The following is a 12,041-nucleotide window of genomic DNA, read 5'->3' as shown; positions in this document are numbered from 1 at the left end:
GATGTCAGCTTTCCCCTCTCAATCCAGCAGAATATGGATAACCAAGAGCAAGAGAAGTAAAAACCCTCAAACAACCAAAAGGCTTATTATAAATAAACATCTCCCTTCTCCTCCTCACAGCTAATGCTTTCTTTGGGGACACTGTTTGAAGATCCACATCTAAATATTCTCTGTTCCATGTCAGGGCAAGGAAACAGCACCTGCCAGTGTCTCTCTCCTGTGCTTTCCTCCCTGTGGTGATGTGGCCTTATCCATCCATAGGGAAAAACATGGATAAATGAAAGACTGGCATGTCAGCCCCGACCTGGAAAAGAAATGGGAATGTCAGCTCAGAGTCCTTCCCTGATAACAGCACATCCATTTAGAACAGGGGTGGGCTCCAGGGATCCCAGTTCCCTTCTCAGACAGTTGGAAGGGTGAGGATGCTGGAAAGGTGTGGGCTGTGTGTATGGGAGTCTGGGATAAAGAAAGTACTTTATGGGAGTGGGGAAAGGGGCTGTCGGGAAAGAGGAGGCAGAAAAGACTGAAGTGTTAATCAGGAACTCGATTTTGGGTGAATTTATGTCACACACCCTATACTTGCACTGCTGTAGGATGGAAAACTTTTCCCTCAGTGATAACTCATTCAGAACTGAAGTGATGCAGTTTCTGCCTGGATTACATGAAGCAGCAAGAGCAGATCTACATGATGCAATCAGTTTCATGACATCAGGACAGCCAGAAATTCCCATGTAACAGAAATACTCCACCACATGCTCATTTTATAGATCTATTTCCTCTGCCTGAGGTCAAGGGAGGGACAAGATCATCTTTTAGGACAGTTCCCATCCCCAATCTTCTACAATTCCAAAAAGCCAGTGGCCCAAATCCCCATGATTTTAATGTGATGAGATGGAATTGTTAAGACGTGGTTCTTTTGCAGGACATGTCAATCCATGCTCAGGAACAGGAAATCCAGATGTGTGGTTTGGGGGGAATTTCAGTGTTTGATATTTGTTTTATTTCAAAACAAACAAACAAACAAACAAATCCAGCAACAATTAAAAAAAAAAAAAAGAAGAAAATTTCTGAAGAACAATGAATTTAAATAATAATGAATTAATAGAACCTCCAATGCACACTGTTGTCTAAAAGGGATTCCTGGGAACCTCACAACTACCAGCTGACATGGAAACACTTGTTAATCCATGGAGAAAACCATGGCAACAGTCAACCACCACTAGATGGATCTGCAAGGTAGCACAGCCTGCTCTCTCCTTTTTCCCAAGCTTCCACAGCCCCAGAGTACAGAAAATGCAAAGTCCTTGGCTAAGTACATTCCCTGGGCTTTCCCTGGACTGAGCCACACAGGAGTTCAGGCAATGGAAATCCTGCAGTCCTTGGAATTTATGAATCTGGCTATCTGGAGTGTCCTAAATTCCTCCAAATTAACATACTTGTAGCAGGAAGCCTGGGAGCACGAGAAAATCCTTTCTGGAGCCAGGATGCTCAGGGCTTCCAGGTTACTGGAGTTGGATCCAGGAGTCAATCCCGGGTTAGCCTGGAGCTGCCAAGGTTTCACTCTGATGGTTCCATGGTAAAAAAGTCCTGGAAATTTGGCATGGAAGGGCTGCCCTGGAGCTACGAGGAGTGATTGAAGTGGAGGCTGTTAAACCTGGGACGTTTCCGCTTGGTTTTCCAACTGGCATTTCCCAACAAAATCCTCCTTCTCTGGCCAGCATCCAGACTACTCAGGAATCTCATAAATTCTGCATAAATGCTTCACTCCCTTTGGGCCACTACACCCAGGAGAGTGGCAAGTGCTCTGCAGATGTGCAGGAGGCTGAGTTCATGCCCCAAATATTACAACAAGAAGAACAAATGTGACCGGTTTGCATTTATTGCTGACTCTGGATTGACACTGGGGAGCACTGGACCTTCTGGAATAACTCATCAATGAAGGAGAAAGGGAGAGGTTGCACAGATGGATCTGTTCTCCATTCCCACTTTAACCTCTGCTTAATGGTCTCCTTTTCTTTTTTCTAGCTCCTTCCTCACATATATAATGCATCATTTCCCAGCAATTTAATGCAAGAGATGCAATCAATCACCTGCAGACAGCTAAACCGATGATTTTGGTGATGGAATAGCCATTTTCAGGGTTTGAAAATGCAAATAGAGGCAGGTTTGTGCTCTGCAGCAGTGTGGGTGCCATCAGACATTTCAGCCCTGCACTCCTGACTTCTGGAAAAGCCAACACTTCCCTCCCCAGCTGGGCTGGATGGGGCACCAAGTTGGCCACTGGTTTGGAAGAACAGAAATGCTGCAAGCAATGGCAAATTGAGTCTCTTATTCTTTTGGTTTCTGATGAGAATGGAGGACAAAATGCTTCTACTCAGATAATTTCACCTTCTGTTGAAAGAAAGTTCTTCCAGTCATTGGAGATGGTCAAATCATGCCTTGAAAAGGGGACACTTCCAGGGATGGGGCAGACACAGCTTCTCTGAGCTAACTGTGCCAGGGCCTCAACACCCTCACTGTAAAAATTTTGTCCTTAAATCCGATCTCAGTCTACTCTCTTTTAGTTTAAAACTGTAGCCCCTTGTCCTGTCATTACAGGCCCTGGTAAAGAGCCTCTCTCTATATTTCTTAATTGAAGAATTATTCCCCTTTAGGCACTGGAAGGGGCTCTGAGCTCTCCCTGGAGCCTTCCCTTCTCCAGGTGAGCACCCCCAGCTCTCCCAGCCTGGCTCCAGCCCTTGGAGCATCTCCATGGCCTCCTCTGGACTCTCTCCAGCAGCTCCACATCCTCCTGCTGTTGGCCCCAGGGCTGGGGCAGCTCTGCAGGTGGGGTCTGACCTGGGCAGAGCTCAAGGACAGAATCCCCCTGCCCTGCTGCCCACGCTGGGGGATCAGCCCAGGGTGCTGTTGGCTTTCCAGGCTGTGGACACACATTGGTCATGTCCAGTTGTTCATCCACCAGAGCCCAGTGCTGCTCTCCCTTCACCCCCTGCCTGTACTGACATCCTGCCCTGCCCTTGCACCCGGCTACGGAAACGAGACAGAGAAGTTGGGTGACATAAAATATTCCCCTGGGTGACAAATCAATCCAGAGTCCACTGCTGCACTCTGCCCTCAGGGGAGGAAGAGGGGTTGGGCCAGCTGGGGGATTGCTGCCTGGAGGGGACCCTGGGGAGGAGGTGGGATCTGCCCTCCTCACCCCCTCAACATCCACGATCCTTTGTCCGTTCTTTTCGACCTCTCTTGCTTCCCTCAGAGACCTCCTTGTGGAGTAAAGAGGTCTGCTATCAATTATTCCTGTGAGACAGCTGGTTATAATCCCCTCTTTGATGTCCTGGCACTCAGAAATCCCTGGATGCTCCCACTGAGAGAGAGGAAAGAGCCCAAGCTACGGGCTGGCCCTGCAGACTCCCCTCAGCCTGGGAATCTCCCAGGTCATGAACCTGCCCCTGGTCCTGCTCTCCTGGGGCACTGCTGTCCCAGCTCTGGCCAGCTTGACGAGGTTTGGGTGATACCCAGAGCACCAGAGAGGGATTTGGAAGTAACACTGGGAGGGATTTGTCCTAATTTTCCCTGTGACTGATCCTGGCCATAAATTTATTGGTTGCCTCTTTCATTCACATATCGGAGGAGACAAAAACAAATTTTCATGTGGAGAAAACTCATCAAATTATTTTTGCCAAAGCAGATGAGAGAGAAAGAAAAAAATTTGGAAAACAAAGGTGAAGTTTCAATATTGAAACTTTTCTAAGCAAAACTTTTCTGTTAGGGTAGGGAGGGACACACATATCAAAGTACTTTATATTAAAATTTGCTTACATTTAAGTTTAGAAACCAAACCAAACTAAACCAAATCAAAACTCAAGAGGAAACAGGACATTGTGGGTCATTTTGAAAAAGACAGTTCAATTTTCTTTTGGCCCAACTCTTTCCTCACTAGATTCTAAATCTGTTGATAAAGGACCATTATCAGCCTTCTGGATCTCCCCTGGGTGTTTCCACATCCTCATTATCCAACTTTTCATTGAAAACATACACATTTTAATGCTTGATATTCTTCTGTGCATCTGCTGTGGAGCACTTGTGGTAGCCCCACAACCTAATGGTGCCCAGAGGTCAACGATTTGCACAGTTAAACTCACAAAAACAAGGCAGTGAAGACTTTGGAGTGAGGAATCACCATTTTACAACAGGAATTCCAGCTCCTACACCAATGTTCCTGGACTCAACTGCAGTCCAAATAGATTTCATTAGCAGGAATAACAAGTAACGAATTGTTCCCAAATGATCACATTCTTTGTTGTTTTGCTGTTTGTTTGGGTTGTTTGTTTGTTTTTTTTTCCTGTTTGTTAATGGTAATAAACAGCTCAATTTGCTTTTCATTTGTAGGCCTTTTCTGAGTGGTTTTGTGGACATTCCCAAATTCAATGGAAACATCTGTCTAGTGGGATGGTTTTTACTCTGTGCCAGTATCTGGGGGAATGGATGGCTCAGCACTGATGTCAGACTTGGTGGTTTCTGCTGAAATCTGCAGGGCCCAAACTCCACTTTACCTGTCAAAACCTGCCATAGTGCTTGTGTTTCCTGCAGGGAATGAAATGGAGAAACAAGCAAATAAGGATAACCAAGGAGAGGATGAAAACAAGAGAAAACTTGCCAGAGCTGAAACTTTACTGAGTGACCAGCCTAGCACCAGCAGAATGGGGACAAAAAAATACATTCACAGCGGGGTGGAGACCAACAGCCACTCCAGGAGGAAGGATTTAACCTTGAGAAGGAAGACAACAAACTCTGGGTATAAAGATGTCCACAGGGTGACAACAGTGGTGACCCCAATGCAGACACCTAAATTCAGTGTCTGGCTTTGCAGAGCACTTAAAAGAGCCCACTGCACTGCCTGGGTGCCTGCCAGACCCTGGAGAGGGTTTCCTCACCTACAGCTGGCTCAGTCCCTCTGTCTCTTCACAAGCAAAGTGATTTCTTGCTGACTCTGACACCTTTTTCAAACATGTGTGGTAGAGCTGCCTCCTTAATCATGCAGTTTGGAATAAAATAAAGGTTCCTTAGTCCCCTCTGAACCTGAAATGCAGTCACTCCTGAGCTGGAGAAGAGTGAGAGGAAGGCGTTTAGAAATGTCAAGAAATAAATAGGGAGACAGAAAAATGGACTTTCCCAGACCATTTTTCTGAGGTGGTTGACCCACGGTGACCATCAGGCAGGGTTGGAGATGGAGGATGACTCACATCTGGCAGGGGAGCAGCATTTCTTCATCTGCATTTCAGCACTGCCAGATGGGAACCTCAGGGTTTCCAGGAGTGACTCCTCCAGTGACCTGGGGAGATGTTTCCAGCTGAGTCTGGAAGAAAGATCCCATGGAAAATCCCTTATGGGACAAAACAGCAGTGAAAAAGATGGGTTTTTGAAATTAACCCTGTTGTGAGCCTGAGCTTGGGCATGGCAGGGAGCAAACACTTATCTTTTAGATGCTTTTCCTTGGAGGTCTCTGTGTCATGACCCAGAATTGTCCAAACCCAGTGCCAGCTTCACAGGCAGAGCACCAAGCTGCACAGCCTGGGCAGAGACAACCACGGGGGACATCCACCAAGACAATCCAGGTGGTTCTCCCCTCCAGGTGGGAAGTGTGACCTGTCAGCACCATTGCTAACGGGGACATCAGGGTTATTTCCACACAGAACTGCTTGCCCAGACATCTGTTTTTCTGCTGTGTCCTCCAGAGTTTGAGTGTAAAGTACAAGGCTGGTCTCCCCAAGCACCCAAACCATCAGTGACCTAAAGGGGAGTAAATCCAGATGGATCAGCAGGGGAACATGGATGGTAAAGGCAGGAACAATTCATTAGGTGGGATAGATTCAACAAAAAGAGGCTGCAGGGGGAGAAGACCTCTAAGAAGTTGTTTGCCAGAAGGGTGAAATCCAAGGATAGAATCTAATTACTTAAGGAAGATGACACGGACACGAAACGAATGAATTTGCAAGGAAGCACAGATATGTTCCCACTGCAAACAATAAAATTTCCAAGAACTGGGTGCAGTAAATGGCCTCTCCCAAGGCACAGCAGCAGAGGTTCAGGGACTGGGACACACATGAAGCCCAAGGGATTTTGAATGGGATCATGGCTGATCCATGGGAACCTGAAGTGGCAGGCAATCCTTTCTCCAAATGTGACAACTGCCCGTGGTATTTGCCTCCAGAGCCACAGAGGGGTACAGACAGGAGGAGAATCAGGAAAAGGGAGAAGAAGATGAAGAGCTGCAAAGGAAGAAGGCACCTGAGGGATTGCCAATGCACTTGGTGGGATGGCAAACGTGATCCTATTTCTGCAGTGTTGCTCTCCAATGGCTGATCTGAATTCTGCTGTGAGTCACCCAGCTCTGCTTTGAGCACTAAATGCTTGGTTTAGGAGCAAATTATTTTCTGTTCCATACATTAGGCTGTTAATTTAACCACCTGTGGTTTCTCTGAGTGCATGCTGCGGCGTGTAGAGCAAGAGCACACAGGGAAGGAACAGACCTTTTCCAGCTGAATGTTGGAATTCATCCTGACAGGCTGATGGCCCCATTTAATGTAAACACTCTCCACTCAGCCCCCTTCCCTCCCTGCCTTTGACTTGAGCAGCCACAGGCACTGGGAAAGTTCTGTTTTGAATGTAAATACTTTCCCTTGCCCTGTCCTTGCAGCAGGAAAACGAAACCGCCCACGTCCTCATTCCCCTGACCTTTGGGGGAAGTTCATGGATCCTTCCTGTAGGAGAGCAGCAGCCATGCTGCCCACTGGGGTCGTTAAGGGATGCTAATTAATCCCAAGAAGAGTCTGAGCATCACATGTGTTATGAAATAATGGAATTGAAGAGTGGTTTGGGTTGGAGGGACCTCGGGATGATCCAGCTCCAGCCCCCTGCCATGGACAGGGAAACTTCTGAGCCCCATCCAACCTGGCCTTGTGTGTTTCTGCTTCTCACATCTCGGTATCAGCAGGTGGGCAAAGACCTAAAGCTGTGATGGGACAAGCTTTGTGTGCACCACCACCCTGTCCAACACCTTACTGTCACTACCTGTCCTAAAAGGAAAGGTCAAACTGGCAGATAAATCCATGTTTTCCATGAGAAAGTCAGTGGGGTCCTGCTTTCCTGGAGCACTGGCAAAGTGATGGAGACTACAGAAGAAAGGGTCAGGTCAGACCAGTAAAATCACACAAATGACTTTTCTTCTCTATCTCTGCCTGTCAGCAAAAATTAAGCCCTTCCTTCAGAGACTTTTATACATATTTCCCACTATTTCTGCACAGAAGCAAATGTGTTCAGTGCTTGGCAGCAGTGTGAAGGAAGCAGGGCTGGCTCCTCTCAGGCCATCTGAGCAGGCAGAAGTGACCCCTTTATTTTAATTTTCAGGACACAGCTTCAGAATCCACCTGTGGAAATGTGCATCTGAGGGAAAGGTGTTGACATGCCAAGGTACCAAGCTGCAGGGCACATCCTAAACTCCAGTTTTTGGGGTAGAGAATGAAATGTGTGAGTGGGGAGGTTACTGGATGTATTTCACATGAGGATGTGTGGTTTTAATTTCTTGGGAAAGCAATCCAGGCTGCAATCCAGCCATATGAAAGCAGACACAGAGGTTGCCTCTGCATCTTGTACCACTGGAGATAAATGCCTTGGGATGCCCCTCCTGGGCCCTGGATGTCCTTCTAGAAGAGCATGGAGCTTCTCTCTATCCTGTTTTCCTCGTCTGCCTTAGGGATGGCACTGGGCATATTTCAGGGAAGGAAATTGCAATCCAAGCCTGGTGAGCAATCAGGGCTCTGTAGGCATGGACAGCAACAGGAGGTGAGACATCCACCTGCTCACAGACAACACAGAAATCTTCACCTGCTGGTCTGGTCCCAATTTCTTTGTCTACCTCCACAGCAGAAGTTATTACATTCCTTGTCTGTCAGAGCCATGGATGAGAAGGGAAGCACTGATTACAGAGCTGTTCAGGAAAGGGGACTCAGGGAGGGATGAAATGCAATGGGAATTGTTGTTCCCTTCTCCTGGGTGGCTTTCCCAGGAGAGCAGAAGCTCTCTGCCAGTATCTGCACCACTCCTTTGCCTAAATGCTGGCAAAACTGCAGTCTGCCTGCATGCAGATACTACAGGGTGCTCTCCTGCCTCCCACATCCATCTGGATCCACTAGTTTGAGCTGCTTCAGTCTGGGAATAACACTGCTGTCTGAACAGCCCCTGAGACAGAAGAGGCTGAAGCACTAAAGTGGCTAAAGGGGTTGTGCATCATGAAGGATGGATCAGTCTGCAAAGAGCCCAGGGGTGCTGCATCTGTGTGGTGTCACTGGAAGTGGAGCACAGCATGATTTAATCCCAAATAATCCAGCTTTTACAAGGCAGAAGAAAGGGAGAGATGCAGTATCTGGAAAATCCTGCTCTTTGCTCATTCGTTCTCATTACAGAGAAGGAGGGGAGGCCCTGGTACAGGGTGTCCAGAGAAGCTGTGGCTGCCCCTGGATCCCTGGAAGTCCCCAAGGCCAGGTTGGATGGAGCTTGGAGCCACCTGGGATAGTGGAAGGTGTCCCTGCCCATGGCAGGGGGTGGAATTGGATGGTATTTGTGATCCAACCCAAACCATTCTGTGATTCTGTGATAAACCCTGAGTGAGGAATACGAAGAAAACAAACCCTGTGATGTAAAGTCACTCTGCTTTGTTTCCCCAAACCCCCACAAGCCCTTGGCTGGCTGCCAGCTGGACTTCACACTGCATCCTCACAGCTTTCCAGAGAATTCCTATGGAAGGAACCCTGGGAACAGAAGGAGCCCATGGCTGAAAAAGTTTTCTGGTGCAGCTTGGCAAGAGTCTGAGAGAACCTGGCTGCAAAGGCTGAGGTTCAAAGGTTGGAAGCTGCTCTGAACCCAAGTCCTCTGCTCTCAAACCAGGACAAGAGGCAGCTGATGGTGCCATCACTGCTGTGTTTTCTGTGTGCCCCATGCCCTTCCAAATTGTGTTTCTGAGAACACAGCTAAGGAGGGAATACAGGTGTCAGGTTCCCTGCTGGGAACTCAGGGGAGAGGGCAAGAAATAATATCATTTCATCTTCATCTGGTGACCTAGGGGCTCAAAACAGAGTCCCTGGGTTTTGGGGTCAGTGCCCTCCGTGATCCCTGTCATTACTCATGAGCTGTTTCTCAGTGATTTCTGGATCTGCTCTGAAGAAACTTGAGCTGGAGAACAGCCAGGTTTGAGATGTGACACAAGCCCACTGTGCTGGTGACATCTCCCCTCAGCAATGCCTGGGTCCACATCATCCTCCTGCTGCAGGGGAGATTCTTGTCCCTTTCCTGGTCCTGCTGCCCTAACCCCCTCTTTCCTCACTGCCACAAAGATACCCCCACTCCTCACTGTGCTACAAACCATCCGTTTTAGGCCTAGGATATGATTTTTCCCTAATTCCAAACAAGTTTATTTTTTATCCTTTCCCTGCCTAAATGCTTTCACCAAGGTTTTGCCCCTGACTGAGCTCTGGCCCTTCCAGCAAAGCCTGGGGCTGGATTCTTGTGCAGTGGGTGGGGGCTGTTCCCTGCCCAGTGTTTGTATAATTGATCCTTTAATTGGAGATCTCTTGCAGGGCTGCCTTATGGCTAATTTTTTTCATGTCATGGACATTTTTTGTAAGGTTTGAAGCTTTGTTCTTGGGTGTCTCAGCACTTGCAGTCTTGCACTGCAAGAGCCTTGCAGGGGAGCACAAACAGGATTTCTTTAATTCAGGAGATCAGACAGGGAAACCCCCGTGATTTCCTCCAAGTTCTGACTCACTGGGGGAAACACAGATCCCATTAACCATGACAAATAAGAGGAACAAGTTTGATTCCAGGTCCTGCAACCAAGTGGCACCAACAATCCCATGTTGCTACAGCTCCAGGAACACCTCTTGGGCAGATCTGTGTTGGAAAGAGCTGTCTGGGGCCAGTCCTGTATTCTCCTATCTCCTGCTGACCTTCCTTAACTGAATGCCATCAATGTGCTCACTGTGAACAAAGGGGAAGGCAGCTTGGACTTGGCCAGTGCAGGGATTTCTCCAGCAGGAATCCCTTGTAAATGTTTATTTTAATTTTTTTCTTTTTTTTCCAGCTACTGGAGGGGGTAAAAATAAAAGTTGCATTTCATGGGCCTTAATGACTGAGCTGTGAATTGCCTCAGGCTGGAAACTGCCCAGGAGGAGGAAATGCCCTCTCTTGATCAAGCTGGCAGTTGGTTTTGTGCCACCAAATCTGGTGGTTCTTGGGCTTGGCTCCAAAGGCATCAGCTACAAGCCCTCTTGGAGAAGGGCTATTCATTAGGAGCAGCTAAAAACCATCTCCTGTTCCAGCCACTGCAGTTAATCCATCCCTGGGCTGATCTCTCCCATAAATTATGGTGCAGGGAGAAGTGCAGTCCTCTGCTACCACGTGACAGTTCCATAGAGCACCAAATCAGAGAACACAGGGCAGGCAGAAGTAGAATCAGGGAATCACAGAGCCATTAAGGTTGGAAAAGCCCCCTAAGATAAAAAAGTCCAACCATTCCAAGTGCCATATCCACACATCCTCCAGGGGTGGGGAATCCACCACTGCCTGGGCAGCCTTTGCTGGTGTTTGACAACCCTCTCCATGAAGGAATTCTTCCTACACATCATCCTAATGATCCAACAAAGCTGATTCAATAGAATCATAGAATCAATACAGCAAGTTATCCCATAAGGAATGATGCAAATAAATCTCCTGCTCTGTACCTGCAAGGATAGAGACCCCAAGAACCAAACTTTGTGTTTTGCCCATTGTCTTTCACAGGTTTGTCCATCTCATGTTGTCTCACATTTGGCAGAACAGACTCAGCTTGTTACAGAGACACAGAATAGAAAATTTCACCTGACAGACAATGAGAAAACTGGGACTTTATCCCAGAAGGGTCCCATAATATTAAAAGCTGCTATTAGCCCTACCTAGAATACAGCACCGTAATCACAGCAGGTAAAACTCCTATTGATCCATCAGAAGATAATTCAGGTTGCTTTTCCAAGGAAATACTCTTGTTTTGTTAAATATAGTAAAGCCATCAAACCCAGCTTAATATAGATGAATTTACTGTTATGTGGTGTATTCTGGTATGGGTTCCAAAACTCCTGTTGAGAGATTTTGTAACATTTTGCTCACTGAATCCCAGTAGTTTCAAGTTTTTCAGGGTCTATTTTTTCCCCTGTTTGTGGTACACTCCTTATAGCAACTCCCTTGAGATGTACCAGGACTCTGCCATGTAAAAACGGACATTTGGCTTTAAATAGTTTTATTTGGTGGTGTAGAGGGTGGACTGGAAACAGAATAATCCCTTACACAGGCCATGGAATATCTGGGTCCTACTCCAAATCACTGCATTGCTTCACACAGGTGATGGGTAGGAAACACTTGGGCTTCAAATAACTGTTTTTGGCTGATTGTTTCCAAACAAACAGGGAGTGTTTCCCTGTTTTTCTGCCACCCTGGTGTCTTCTGCACTCAGGCACATGGCAGGAATCAACACTGTCTAATGCTTTATACAGCTGCATAATTCACTCACAGGCTCGTTATCCATGTGCCTACTTGTAATTCTCTCCTGTGCCCTCCTGCAGGATGGAATTGTGTTTTCCCTGGAGGGAAACCCGGCTCCCAGGTTGTTTTTCTGACGAGTTTCTCTAGGCAGACACAATCCCTGCAGGTGAATCCGCTGTTCCCCCAGTGGGCTGCACACCCCCACGTGTCCCTGTGCCGTTCCCACTGCACACATCCCTGCTGTCATGCCCCAGGAAAGACACTCTGGCAGGCTGCTGCAGAGCCCTGGTGCTACTGCAGACACTCTGAGTGGGAGAAAGAGAAGCACAAATCACATCTGAGGGCTGCTGAAGCAAAAGTAAAATTTGTCAGGGAAAGCAATTTCCCCTCACTTGAATGATTTAAAAATAGTCTTGGAATAGTTCAGGAATGGTTTGGGGCCAAGTGTTGTCTTTGTGAGAAAGGGATATGGG

At 47.4% G+C, this 12,041-nt stretch overlaps 1 protein-coding gene across 1 annotated transcript in view; it reads right to left on the bottom strand.

Moving 5' to 3' along the window:
• Positions 1-12,041, bottom strand: part of ADRA1D (adrenoceptor alpha 1D) — a 39,903-nt gene that overhangs the window by 19,505 nt on the left and 8,357 nt on the right. The window lies entirely within an intron of this gene.

The sequence above is a fragment of the Parus major genome, chromosome 4 (assembly GCF_001522545.3).
Source record: "Parus major isolate Abel chromosome 4, Parus_major1.1, whole genome shotgun sequence".
NCBI lineage: Eukaryota > Metazoa > Chordata > Aves > Passeriformes > Paridae > Parus > Parus major.
Note: the sequence above shows the minus strand (reverse complement) of the source record. Positions and strands in the feature narration are given on the sequence as shown.